Raw genomic sequence first — 13727 nt, forward strand, 5'->3', positions numbered from 1 at the left:
TTTTATTTCAGCTAGCTCTGTTTTCCTAGTGTGGGCATTCAGTGCTATGAATTTTCCAAATAGAACTGCTTTCATTGTGTCCCATACAGAATACTGTATGTTGTATTGGCATTTTCATTTATTTGTAAAAAATGTCTGATTTCTTCTTTAATTTCCTCTGTAATCCATCGATTGTTCAGGAGAGTGTTGTTCAATTTCCATGTGTTTGTTTCCTTCCTGCAGTTTCTTCTCTTACTGATCTCCAGTTTAACTGTACTGTGATCTGATAATACACAGGGAATTTGATTCTTTTCCATTTTTTCAAACCTGTTCTGTGAGCTAGTATGTGGTCTATCTCGGAGAGTGACCCATGTGAAGCTGAAAAGAATGTATATTCTGATTTTGTGGGGTGGAACACTCTATAGATGTCTAATAAGTCCATGTATTCAAAAGCTTTGTTCAGTTCTAATATTTCATTGTTGATTTTTTGCCTAGATGATCTGTGTATTTGTGATAGTTGGGTATTTAGATCCCCCACTACAATTATATTAGTGCTTATTTGGTTTTTCATGTTATTTAATATTTGTTCTATATAGTTGGGGCATTTATATTTGGTGTGTATATGTTTATGATTGTCATCTCTTCCTCTCTAATTGTTCCCTTTACAAGGATGTAGTGGCCTTCTTTGTCTCTCTTAATCAGTTTTGGTTTGAAATTTACTTAGCCTGGAATAAGATTGGTACCCCTGCTTTTTTTGGGGCTCCTGTCGTGTGGAGAATTGTTTTCCACCATTTCAATTTCAGTCTATGGGCTTCTTTTTGCAGTAGATGTGTTTCTTTTATACAACATATTGTTGGATTTTGCTTTTTAATCCATTTTTCCAGACTATTTCTCTTCATTGGTGAATTGAGGCCATTGACATTGATAGTTATAACTGATATGTGCTGACTTCTTATTGTCATGTTATTGTCATTTTGTTGACTCTTTTTAATTTTTTGCCCTCTCCTTTTAGTTTTTTGCCTTGACTGTTTGATTTGTTCTGTTGGGCTTCATAGTGTTGTGTTCTTCATTGTCTTTTTCTAGGATATTGTTTAGAATTCCTTGTGTTGCTGGTTTGGTATTCACATAGTTTCTCAAGTGTTCTTTGTCATGGAAGTATCTTTTTTTCCCCACCCATTTTGAGAGTTTAGGAGGTACATTAGTCTAGGTTGGAGGTTGTTTTCTTTTAGGACTTGAAATACCTCACTCCAGGCTCTCCTTAACCTAAGGGTTTGTGTTGAAAAGTCTTCTGTGATTCTGATGGTATTTCCTTTGCATGTGATTTGTTTTTCTCTTACTGCTTTTAGTATTTTGTTCTTCTGTTGAGTTTCTGGGATTTAGATTATTATATGTCTATGTTTAGATTTCTTTTTGTCTTGGCTAGTTGGAGTCCTATATGGCTCACTTATCTGTATGTCAAATTCTTCCCCTCTGTTTGGGAAGTTTTCTGTCATTAATTCTGTGAACAGCTTTTTAAGTCATTTGTATTTTCTCCTGCTACTTCATGGATTCCTATCCATCTTATGTTATTCTTCTTTGCATCATAGAGGAGTTGTTGGATCGATTTCTCATGATCCCCTACTGTTTTTAAGAGATCTCTCTTTTCATGGTCACTAACTTGCAATCTTATCTTCTATATCTGAGATTCTATCTTCACATTCTTTATTCTGTTGCACACATTTTGAATGGAGTGTTTCATCTCCTGGATATCTGTTTGAATCTGTTTTATGGATCCCATTTCTTTCCTAGGTTGGGCATTTATTGTTTCCATTTCTTTTCTTATGCTGGGCCTTTATGGCTTCTATCATGGTCCTGAGCTCATCTATTTTTTTGTTGGTTTCTTTTCTAGAGTCTCAAATCTATGACTTTCATTATGCTCACCATCTCTGTGGTTATCTAGGAAATTATTTTTGTTTTGAATTTTTCTAGAGCCTGATTGACCTATTTTATTACTTCCTGTGCTGTGAGTTCTGAGTGTTCTGCTGGTTCAGTATCAGACTTTTCATCCTCCTTTGCCCTACTGTTTGCCATTGGTGAACTGGAAGTCTTTGTGTCTCACTTAAGTGTTTTCTCATTTTTATTTTTGCTGTTGGGTTGTCATTAATTCAATTTCTGGGTTATTATATCCTCCTGATATTATTTTGTTTTAGCTTTTGATTCTCTAATGACTCATAGACACTCTCATTTTCCCAGTATCACAGAAAACAACTCATCAAATCAATCCCTATCCTTTATCCCAATGGATGCAATTAGCAACACAATAGGATCAAACACTACTTGCAAATTGACCACTTGTGATAGTCATTAATCTATCACCTTTAAACCACGTGAATTAAATTAAAATCAAGAAGAAGCCCAAAATATATTTGCAGTGAACAAATTCCTCAACATAGCATATTTACCATTTAGGATGGGGGCCTGGACAGAGTTAGGATGAGAAGAATAAATAAGTAAAAGAATTAGAAAAGGTTTCAAGTGAAGCCAGAGAACACAGAATGACCACACAAACTTTAGAAAACTGTTAAACTCAAAAGGGATAGACAGAGTGCAAATATAAGTATAAGAATATATCCCCTTAACAGCAATAGCGACTCAGTTTCCCTCGAAACTACTGACCCTTGAGTGAGGCCCAATGATAGAAAAAAAGAACATTAAGAAAAAAGAAAAATGATAAAAGAAGAAATCTGAGTCAGGGCAGGAGCAGGAACAGAGAGGGAGATGAGGACCAATATGGTGGAGCAAGATACTGAGTTGGTGAAAGAGAGTAGAAAAAAGAATTTACAGAGTGGAATGAGGAAAAGAAAGAAAAGAAAAAAGAATGACTTTGAATGGCCCCTTTCAGACTTTGTCTCTGCTGTCATAACACACATCGTGTGCAGCCATGTGCAGAACCAAATCCCCCATTTCAGTTAGTTGATGGCAGACCCCCGTGACACAGACTGACTTCAGGCTGCAAGGCCCAAATTGAGCTCCTCAACCTCCTGCATGGTTGAACTCCAGCCAGTTCAACTACAGGTTTCCCCTGCCCTTTCTTTAAAGATGTTCAAATTTGGGAGCTCCAAAAATTACCCTTTATCACCAGGTATGCATCTGTGGAGTGGGTCCAAGGACCTGCACAATTGGGAGGTCTGAGAGCTGGCTGGGGAGGGTCCTCAGTGGCTCCTGTGTCTACCCTCCTGGCTCTGGAGCAGCAGTGGTGGCTCCCGCAGGGGAGGGCATGGGCTATCCGGTCTACGGACTGGGCCTATGCAGGCTGGAGGGAGATCTGATGTCTGAGCCACTTTCCCGAATCTGGGTTTAATATTTTAAAGAAAGACGTTGTTAGTGGTTACTGGCAGTATTTTAGCCCATAAAATGTATTTATTAGTTTTATCTATTTCTAGTTTTCTCAATGAACTTAGTGCACAAAGAATTTAAACACACAGCACTCTAACACTAGAAACAGTAGCAGTGAAAGCAGGACTGGGAAAATGAAGGAAGAGAAATGGTATTTTCTCTTTTTTCATAGCTTTTTGTTCAACAATGTAGTTTGTTAATTATGTGGAGAGCTGAAAAATGTAGTTTATCTGGAAAATGCCGAGCAGGTTACACAGTATTATTTATATTTATTAAAAATAATGGTAGATACCATGTACTTTGGACTCAAATATTGACTATTATGAGGAATGAATTTAGTAAACATATTGCTTTGTTTCTTTTTAAAAAGCTATTAGCTTTTTTATATTTTAAAGGAAACTTCTGGAGCAGCATATCAATGATATAATCTAATATAACCTTACCTTTAGGCAAGCCTCTTGTATATAAAATCAGAGTCTATAGTGTCAGGGATTCCTACTAGTACCATCCATTTTGTTAGCATTTTTCCAATTTATCTTGCATTACTAACTCTCAGCATACTATGCCTATTGTAAATATTTAAGCATTACTGTTGACATAAAGATAATACTGACAAATTGAGTTAACATTTCTGCTGAGGATTACCAACCATGTGTAGCCCAGAACAACTTTGACACCCATACCAAACCCTATACGCAGGCCAAATTGTGTTTAGTCTACAATACAGCACTGCTCCTCAAATTAATTTCTAGCTTTGATTTACACAAAACGTGAAACAACCTTTCTTGCATCAATTAATTGTTTGACTTTCCTAATATATTTCCATTTTAACTAGATTATGCCTGTATCAAAAGAAAAGGAATGTGTGCAAGATGTCAGTGTCTGGGGTACACATACCTACCCATCCTGAAGTAATACTGTGTGACCTAAATAAAAATGAATTATTTCCTGCTTCCTCCAGTCTCACCCAAGAATATTTTCCTTTTGCTGTAACTCAAGTGGTATATTTTTTTCTTGTTTTGATTGGCTTTAACACTAACTGTGCAAAAAGAAACTAATTGGAGAATTTTCTCTCTTGAAACAATCCCACACTCAATTTAAAAAAATCCCCAAGTAAAGAAGACTGCCAAAAAGTGAAATTTCTACATATATATGAATATATTCTGGTAACCTATTACGGGATTTATTCCTTGTATTTTCCCAAGAAACTAGATAATGAGAGTTTTGATCTTTAATTGAACCCTTCCTATTATTCTTGGTTCCATGCTTATAATATAGCGATAACTATACATTTATTTAGAAGGAAAACTTTATAGAAATGCTATAGCATTCCCACTTATCATTTAATTATGGTATTATTTTGAAATCCTCATGTTTTCAGTCTGCAATATGTTGATAAAGTAGAGTGAACAATTCTTTTTGCTGTTTGGATTAAATTCAGCTTCCATAGAAAAGCTCACTACTTCCAGATTGATGGAGTTCAAACACACATTAATTTGAGTTATTTCCTTCTTCTTAGTTCACTGACTTATTTAAAAAAGCAGTAACAAAAGCCTGGATTACATCAGGAAGGCAAAATTATATTTTGGTTAAATTTCATCTTTCTTAATTGCTTTGCAATTTAACTTCCCTCATTGCTTCAACTCAGAGCCCCAGGACTCTGTTTACAATTGTAGCTTATTCTAAAAAGGATAAGGCTATATTATTTGGCTTATTCTTCCAAAATTAGATATGACTGGTAGTTTATTTTTTAGAAATTTCTATGATAATCATTGAAAAAAGACGTCTTTAATTAGTACCATTTTTTCTTGTATAAGACATTTTTCACTAGAGTCTATCTTCAGACCTATTGTATAAGGTTGCTATTTTTCTTTGAAATAAATGTCATAATTGTAGGATTAAAGTAGAAAATTTAAATACTTATTGTAAGAGTTTAAGTACCTCAAGTAGAATGCTACCTATTTGCTCTGGGTGATTAGAATGAAAATATACTCAAAACACAAACATGATCTATATTTTATACATATATTTCATTAAATTTATTGGTACAGTTTAGGCATATGATACAGTTACATCCATCATTGGGAACTTGTACCTTTACATGATGTATCTTGGTTCTTATTTTTTCCCCATTCCTCTGTCTTTTCTTCAGCACCTCCACCTGCTCCCTATTTACAGACTCTTTGCATTTTTCAGATAAAGAAGTAAAAGCAGTAAATAAACATAAAAAATATGTTCAATATCACTTGTCATTTGAGAGATGCAGATGAAAACAACACTGAGATTCCACCTCACTCCAGAAAGAATGGCTGCAATCAAGAAATTAACCAATAACAAATGCTGGGGTGTTGTGTGGAGAAAGGAATCCTTCTTCATTGTTGGTGGGAGAGCAGACTGGTGCAACCACTGTGGAAATCAATATGGAGATACCTTAAACAACTAGGATTAGAGGTTGCATTTGACCCAGCTATTCCTCTTATAGATATCTTTCCAAAATAATTATATATTATATTTTGAAGTGTCTGGGTGATGCTGTTTGGGAGTAACTTCCTACTGAGGCACTGTTCAAAATTAGTGAGGTCCAAGGTTCCTGAAGCCTCTGATGCCCAAGGTTCTAGTTTCACTTCTCTGTAGTAAAATGTTTGAGATCTATGATGCCTGAAGTTCTAGTTTCATTAATTCCTTGGAGGGATCTATAGCCTTCAATTGGGACTAAAATGGCTGTATTGTGATTCACAGGGCTTTGTGACATCAAATAGCTTTTACAAAATAAGTGCTTTGAAGAATAATAAACAGATGGATTGAATTTCTCTTGAAACACAAGAGGGTTTAGAAATGATGAGGTGAAGAAATAATGCTACATCCCCAACTTTTGGAAAAAGGTTAGAAATATTTTCTCACCTCAAATTGTGTTGGGCTCACTTAGCCCACTGACAGAGGATCTTGCTTAGTTCTACCTGTCTGTGGAAACACTGTGATTGAATCTGTCACTCAGATACCATGATGTGGTATTCAGTGCATATGTGGGCCATAGATATCACATTCCAAAAGCAATTATGTTCATATCTCATACTGATCCCCAGGATTTCAAAATCAAAAGTGAATGTTGTAAATAGGCTTTTAAAGCCTTTTAAAATTATGCCAATAGCTGGTGTTTCTCTTCTTGGTCTTGAGTTAGAAGGACTTAAAAGGACAATTTCCAGAGCTCTGGTTACTTGGAGTTATTAATGTCAAATTAAAGAGGCATCATGTATGGTGTTTTTAAGACCATTATAAAAAAGAAATTTATGTTATGCACATAGTACAAATTCCAGGAGAGAAAAATTTGGACAAATAAATTTTGATGATTTAGGTGGCTGATGAATGGAATTTGGGTAAGCAAATGTCATGATCTAAATTTAATGATTTGGCTATGATATACAGTTCATTGGATCTGAGTGAGGTAATGATGATACCATCAGCTAAAATTTACTGAATTCTTATTAGTTACTGGCTACGGTGTTATGTTCACATACATTATGTCATATTCTCTTAGCAGCCTTATGAAGCCATTACTACAATTTGAGTATGTCTTATCCAAAAAGTTTGGGACCAAAAGAGTTTCAAATCAGATTTTTAGAGTTTAGAATATTTTCAAATACTAATGAAATATATCCTGGGCATAGGACCCAAGTCTAAATGCAACTCTTATATATGCTTTTTACATACCTTGAGGTAGTGTGTGTGTGTGTGTGTGTGTGTGTGTGTGTGTGTGTACAGAGTGATTAAACATAGGGCCTTTATATTGAGCTATATCCCAGAATTTAATTTTTTTTGACAGGTTCTAGCTAAATTTCTAAATTATCCAAGTTGGGCTTGTGATTCTTCTACCTCATCCCCTCGGAGTGCTGGTCCTATAAGCACACGTCACTACATCAGACTTCAAGTAAGTTTATGTACTACTATTTTTAGCATATCTGAGTTTTGATCATGATTTATATCAGGTATGAAATTTTTTCACTCTGGTGCCATGTTGGCATTCAAAAAGTTTCAGATTTTGGAATTTTTCAGATTTCAGAGTTTTGGATTGGGAATGTTCAACAAGTACTATTATCCCTGTTTTAGAGATGAAGAGATTGGAATTTAAGAACTTCCCCAAGGCTACAAATTTCAGGCAGAATTGGTCTTATAGTTCAAGGCAGTACTTTTCAACATTTTGCTATGGACTTGAGTGCAGTATAGTACATACAACCCTGAAATACTGTAGCTGTTAGTCTAGATGAAAACTAATTTACATTTAGAAGGAAACATTTATAAGAATGAATGAAATAGAGAAATGGAAAAAGATGTCAGGATTTCAAGATTGGGTGACTGGTAAGAAACTGTAGTGTTTTGAATGCAGTGATGATGAAAGCATGAACTGGTTCAGAGGTGGAGGAAAGAAGATGGAATTTGCTGTAGATATATTGAATTTGGGGCAAGTATAAGATATCTGCATAGAAAATCAAGGTGATAGGGTGAAGAAAAATTTCAGTATAAGATATTTGAGCAGGCCTGGAACTGTAGAATGTTGAGATGATAATGTAAACTGTTAGAATAAATGAACTCTAGAAGAAGTGGGCATGAAGAGGGAAGTGCACAGCACTAAAAACTGAGCCCTAAGGAATGCTGAAGATATAACAGCATTGCTTTTTTCTTCAGTATTTCTCTAAAGCATTCAATATGAAAAATAAATAAAAGATTAAAAAATGTTAAGAAATGCTTAATTGCATATATGTGATCTGCTTGAATAGAAACATGTTTGCTGAATGAACAATCTGTAATATGTTTGCTTTTAACAATAATTTATACTATCATAATGACTTCTCCAATATAATATTCATTCATTTCATGTTTTCCAAATTGTCACTTGATTATCATTTTTTAAAAGTAGAAAGACCATTTCAAACTTTTCCTTATTCATTTACAGAATTTATGTAGAAAATGAAATGTACTGGAATTGTGTCTGAGCCATGATTATAGCCATGATTATAGTTTTTCATCACAAAGCTTCCAATGTTTGCTTTATTGTCTGATGTAATACAGAAAAAACTACACCACATTTTTTCTAAGAGAATGATGACCATCATCCTATTTCATTGAAATGGATGCATTTTAGAAACATTTCTATAGTGAAGCAATAGAGGGGCAAATGAACATTTTGGTTAATTATTTTTAGGTAGGAAATATGAGAGTAATTTACACAGAGTAGTGGTACTGTTTACAGGAAAAATTAGTAAATGTTGAGTTGAGACCAAAGATAGCTGGGTTAAAAATTGTGTAACCTCTAGAAATTTACTCCCAGTTTTCTGATTTTCAATATTGCTGTTAAAATTAATGAGATATCTCTGCTTGTCTTTTAGATTCTGCAGTCTTTTCCATTTGTTTGTGGTCACTATTTCAGCCTCTTTCCAGGGCCACTGTATGGATTTCTATAACTAGTTCTTTTTATTCTTTTAGTATTCCTTGGTTCACTGCTTTATTACTGCAGGGTAATACTCCTAAATTTTCCACAGTCAGTTCATTCTCCCACTTAGGAATCTGTAATGGCCAACTATTTCTTATCAAATTATATTCAAATAAATTAATAGGTATGACTTTCAAATAAATTAATAGGTATGACTTTAATTTTTCCTTATTAATTAGATTGAACTTAATCTTATCTTTTCTCTACTTTCCTAAGTGTACCCAAATTCTTTCTGTAAAGCCATTATTTGCAGTATCTGGACTATAACTATTGCAGAGTCAGACTTCTGTATTTCCCTTCTTTACACCCATTCCCCTTTTTCATACATGGTCTGGTTTTATGCTGTAGAAACATCTATGAGAAGGATTCTTGGTAGTTTTAACTTTGAGAAAGTATACTTTAGACTGTGATACACCCAAGATCTGGGGCAATGTCTTGTACATATATGTCTTCCCAGTTCTTAGTACTGTAGATTCTCAGGAAAAACTCATTGATTTGAACTTTTTGCTGCATAAAGGCAGCAAGGTCAGTGAGAAAAAAGTACAAGATGGTCTCCATGGTTTAGGAGGATCATAAAAGCCTGTCCTTTCAACAGGATTCTTTTCTCTTTCTAATCAGAGGTCAAATACAACATCAGTCAGAATCCCAGCAGACAACAGATGGCATGGTCAAGAGTTTAATGAGAGAACTCTGAATAGAGGTGTGACACAAAGCAGGAAACCAATAAGAGATGGTAATATTCCCCAGAACCAGTTATAGCAGGAAGCTGTTGTTGCCCTTTCAACTCATCAATTTATTGTGCAAGAAAGGGCATTGCACAATAAGGCTTGCCAGGATAATCCTTTGCTACCAAGTCACATCTAAACAGCACAAGCATTCTTCCATTAATACTGGTCCTTAATAATATCAAGGAACACATTCAAAGAAGTTCATCTTTTCAAATATATTTTGGCATCAATATGCAAACACAAAATTTTTAGTAATGTTTGCATCAATTGGTTTTACAAAACTGGTATTAAAGGGATATATACAACAAACCTGCTGAGAGATTAAGGGAAAATATTTATTGGCCTGCACAAAAGTTTCTATGATCTTTTAAGTTTTCACTAATCTACTAATACTACTTTACCGTTTCCTAAGACAAGTCAAGCAGCCTCTGAACTGTTCTTGAGATTACAAAGTTTAAGGAGCTGTAGCTGTACAGAAGTTTCTTTAAAAGTCTAACACAAGATAATAGAGAGGCAGAGGTTAATGGGTTGGCTTTCAAGATTGACTTCTTTTAAGCTTCTGATCTCTGAACTGAAAAACTGGAAGATGGTGTTTATTTGACATGTCTATAGGGTGAGGTCAGTAAAGAACACCAAATACCACCTTATTTTTACCATATTTATAAATTCCATTTCCTGAAAGCAATAGCATAACCATTTACTATGGAGCTTTGTTAGGATATGACTGAATACATCAAGTGATTAAAACAAGTTGGTTTGGAGCTTTGTGACTCATAATGCTTGTATTATTCATCAGTTAAGGCAAGACTGCCTGTCTGCTTGTAATTTGGCAAACAGCATTTTGTCTTCAGAAGCACTCAGAGGAATTCTTCCATCAGAAGTGAAGGATAAGGAAAAATTGTCAATGAAATCAGCCAGGCAAAATATTTGCTATAGTTAGACAGCAACTACAAAGTAGATCCTTGTATGCATTTTCCATGGTGATGGTAGTTATTATGTTTAAAGAATGGAAAATAAATTAACTTTATTGTGTCTCTGTCATAGCTATCAGATGAATAATGGAAGCTATTTTTGAGAGAAAGAAATAAATGGTAATTTCCAAAGAAAATCTATGGGTGAAAGCTGCTCTATAAATCCAAGCAGTCATTACATTTATTGTAATTCTATTTTTGTACCTAAGAACAAACTGTTTAATTGTCTTATGAACATTGTGGGATCTAATTTCCTCTGTAGTGAAATTCAGGTCATGTTATCTACCTGCTTATAGCTTTGCTTCCTATTGTAGTTCACATTATAGTTCTTCATGTGGCCAACAAAATATTGAGTTGGCTCTTCCATGTCTTCCCAGTCCTATCCTCCCATATCTCCTTCTGATCACAGTGTTCTTTATTTTCCCTGAACATGCAAGACTTTTCCAATCTTAAAGCCTGTCTGTGGATCTCACTCTACCCCAAGAATCTTCTTCCCAAGGCTTCCATGGACTTTTTTTGTTTTTGATACCAGGGATCAAACTTGGGACCTGGTGCTTACGTGGCAGGTGGCAGAACCACTGAGCTAAATCCCCAGCCCCATGGGCTTAGATCTTCATTTTCATTCAGTTGCTGTTATCTACAAGTAACTTTTCCTACATGTCCAATTTTATGTCACTCATGAGATGCTCTTTATTAAGTTAGCTTCTGCGTGCTTATTTATTGTCTCCTCCACAAAGAGTATGCTCCAAGATAGCAGGAATTTATCATCTTGTCCGTTCTTGTATAGGTGGTACTTTGAAGAATGGCAAGCACATGGTTAGTGCTCAATAAGTAGTTGAGTTATTGAATAAATAGTTATCTCCTAGGGATGTACCTGGCATGCAAAAATATGAATTTTCTATGGAAAATTAAAAAAGAAAATCAAAATTACACAAAGCAATAGAAAATTTTGGAAACTGGGTTTAATATTAAATTTGTAGGCTACCCTGAGCTGAAAAACAAAATCGAATTTTCTTATTGGATAGCATTATTTTAGCCATGAACCTATAAAGTCTTTAGGTGAAACAATCAAGTTCATTGTATGAAAATTTACAACCTATTTCTATAGACTACCAGAAATAGTTAATATCTGAAATACTTTCAGTTAAGGTTATTTTTCCAAAATATATAGTCCTTTACAATTGATGTAAGTGGCAATAGGTATAAAATTTTCTTACAGAATTACTTTTATTTTTTAGTGAAACTAATAATCTAATAAATATTATTTTCTGCATTTATATCAACCTATATTCAGTCATTCTAAACTTCACTTTCATGACAGCAATTAAGTTTTATGTAATCTTAGCTTTTTGTGTAAAAGTTAAATTTTTCTTAAAACCACAATCAATAGTGATAAGGAAATAAGACATGAGTTTGGATTTATGATATGTGTTATAAAAAGAATAAAAGATCTGGACAAATAATCTTTAGAGTATTAAAAGATTAATTTTAATTTTTTGATTAATTATATAGGTAGTTGTCAAGATGTCTAACGTTTAGCCTTTATAGCTGAACTTAACTGCTCTGGCACTTGGATTCAGAATAAGCTACATCTTGTAGCTGTTTCCTGAGCAGAATAACAGCCACTTCTTTTCCCAACATTCACATCTGGGAGAATAAATGGTGTTGATTTATCAGCTAATGTAGAAAATTCCAGGGTTTTTAGCTACCGGTTATATTTATTTTATTGATATGATTATTTTTCACTTAATATAATTATTGATGACATTAAAGTCTATTCATGAATGTACCTAGCATTTTAGATTACTGGATGTATGTTTGAGAACATGCAATTGACATGTCTAAATTCACACAGTTCTCCTAAAATTAGCTTTTAGGGAAGGGGATTTCTGTACCTTTTCTCAACTCAAATATGAATTTTCTAGGTCGGAAGCAATTTAATCTATGTCTGTTTCACAGAGAACTAAAAAAGAGAGCCAGTTAAAACTGTAACTTTCCATGTGGTTTGTGTTCACTGTAAAAGAATCTCTTGGTTAATCTGGGAGAAAAGAATGTTTAAATAAGGAAGTTAGAAGTGACTCAAAACTAACACATGAATACGAGAAGCCAGAAATGTCTCTTTCCTTTAATCAAGCAAGGAATATCTTCACTAGTTGCGTTGTGTAGACAGTGCTAATGGTTTATCAGTCTTCAAATTCAGACCCATTTTCTGCAGCCATCTATGTACTTGATAAGAGTGCTGAGAAAGTAGAAATCATCTTTCATCCTCTACCTACTCCTTTCCCTCTTTCTTGAATATCTATGAAATTGATGAATACTACTAACCTTACTTTTAACAACTTATTTATGTGAAAAAAGGTAGGACCGAATTTAGATAAGTATTACAATGAGTTTTTTTTCCCCAGAGATAACACCGTAAGTTTGTTAAAAGACTACAGAGCATGCTGACAGATATTATGCCCTACACCATGGAATCTTCCCATAGTATCCATGGAATATTGGTTCCAGAGCACACGTCTGCTACCAAGAGCTACAGTAAAGTAATAAGGTACTCAAGATCTAAGGTACTCAAATCCCTTTGAAAATGAGGCTAAAACCAAAGTAACTTTCTCAGTGCTTCATTTGTTAATAAAGCAAAGAAAGCTATTTAATAACGGTGAATTAATTAAACTGTTTTTGACTATAGCAATCAAAGATATGTGTTTGAAAAAATAATTTGTTTGGTGCTGTTAACCTTTTGGCAAGGATGGTTTCTGAAAAAGGTGAGGACATTGGGAGCAACAACATTTAATGTAAAAAGAATGATTTTAAGTGTTTCTCTTGGTTCTTGATGAATCAGTAGATGTTACTGATGTTTCTCAGTTATTTATTGAAATATATGCCAAGTCAATGTTCTCAAGGAGTTAACCATTTTCAGGTCCATAAATTGAATGTCCTAACTTGTCCAATCATATAAGCAATTCAATGGCTTAACAACAGTAAAGTTTTGCTCTAATTGTTTAAAGACCATGAAAAAAAATAATTTTTTTTTCACAGAATTGCTCTTATATAGTAGTTTTAAATAGTGTATAGCTTTGGAAATTAGCTTGTATTTAAGGCTAGGTAATGGTCCTTAATGAATGAATTAAATTACAAAGGCATAATAGTACTTACATGATAAATTTATATTGGGGCAATTTATATGAATTC

The sequence above is a fragment of the Fukomys damarensis genome, unplaced genomic scaffold (genome assembly GCF_012274545.1).
Source record: "Fukomys damarensis isolate Sample0158 unplaced genomic scaffold, DMR_v1.0_HiC HiC_scaffold_1, whole genome shotgun sequence".
NCBI classification, from domain to species: Eukaryota; Metazoa; Chordata; class Mammalia; order Rodentia; family Bathyergidae; genus Fukomys; species Fukomys damarensis.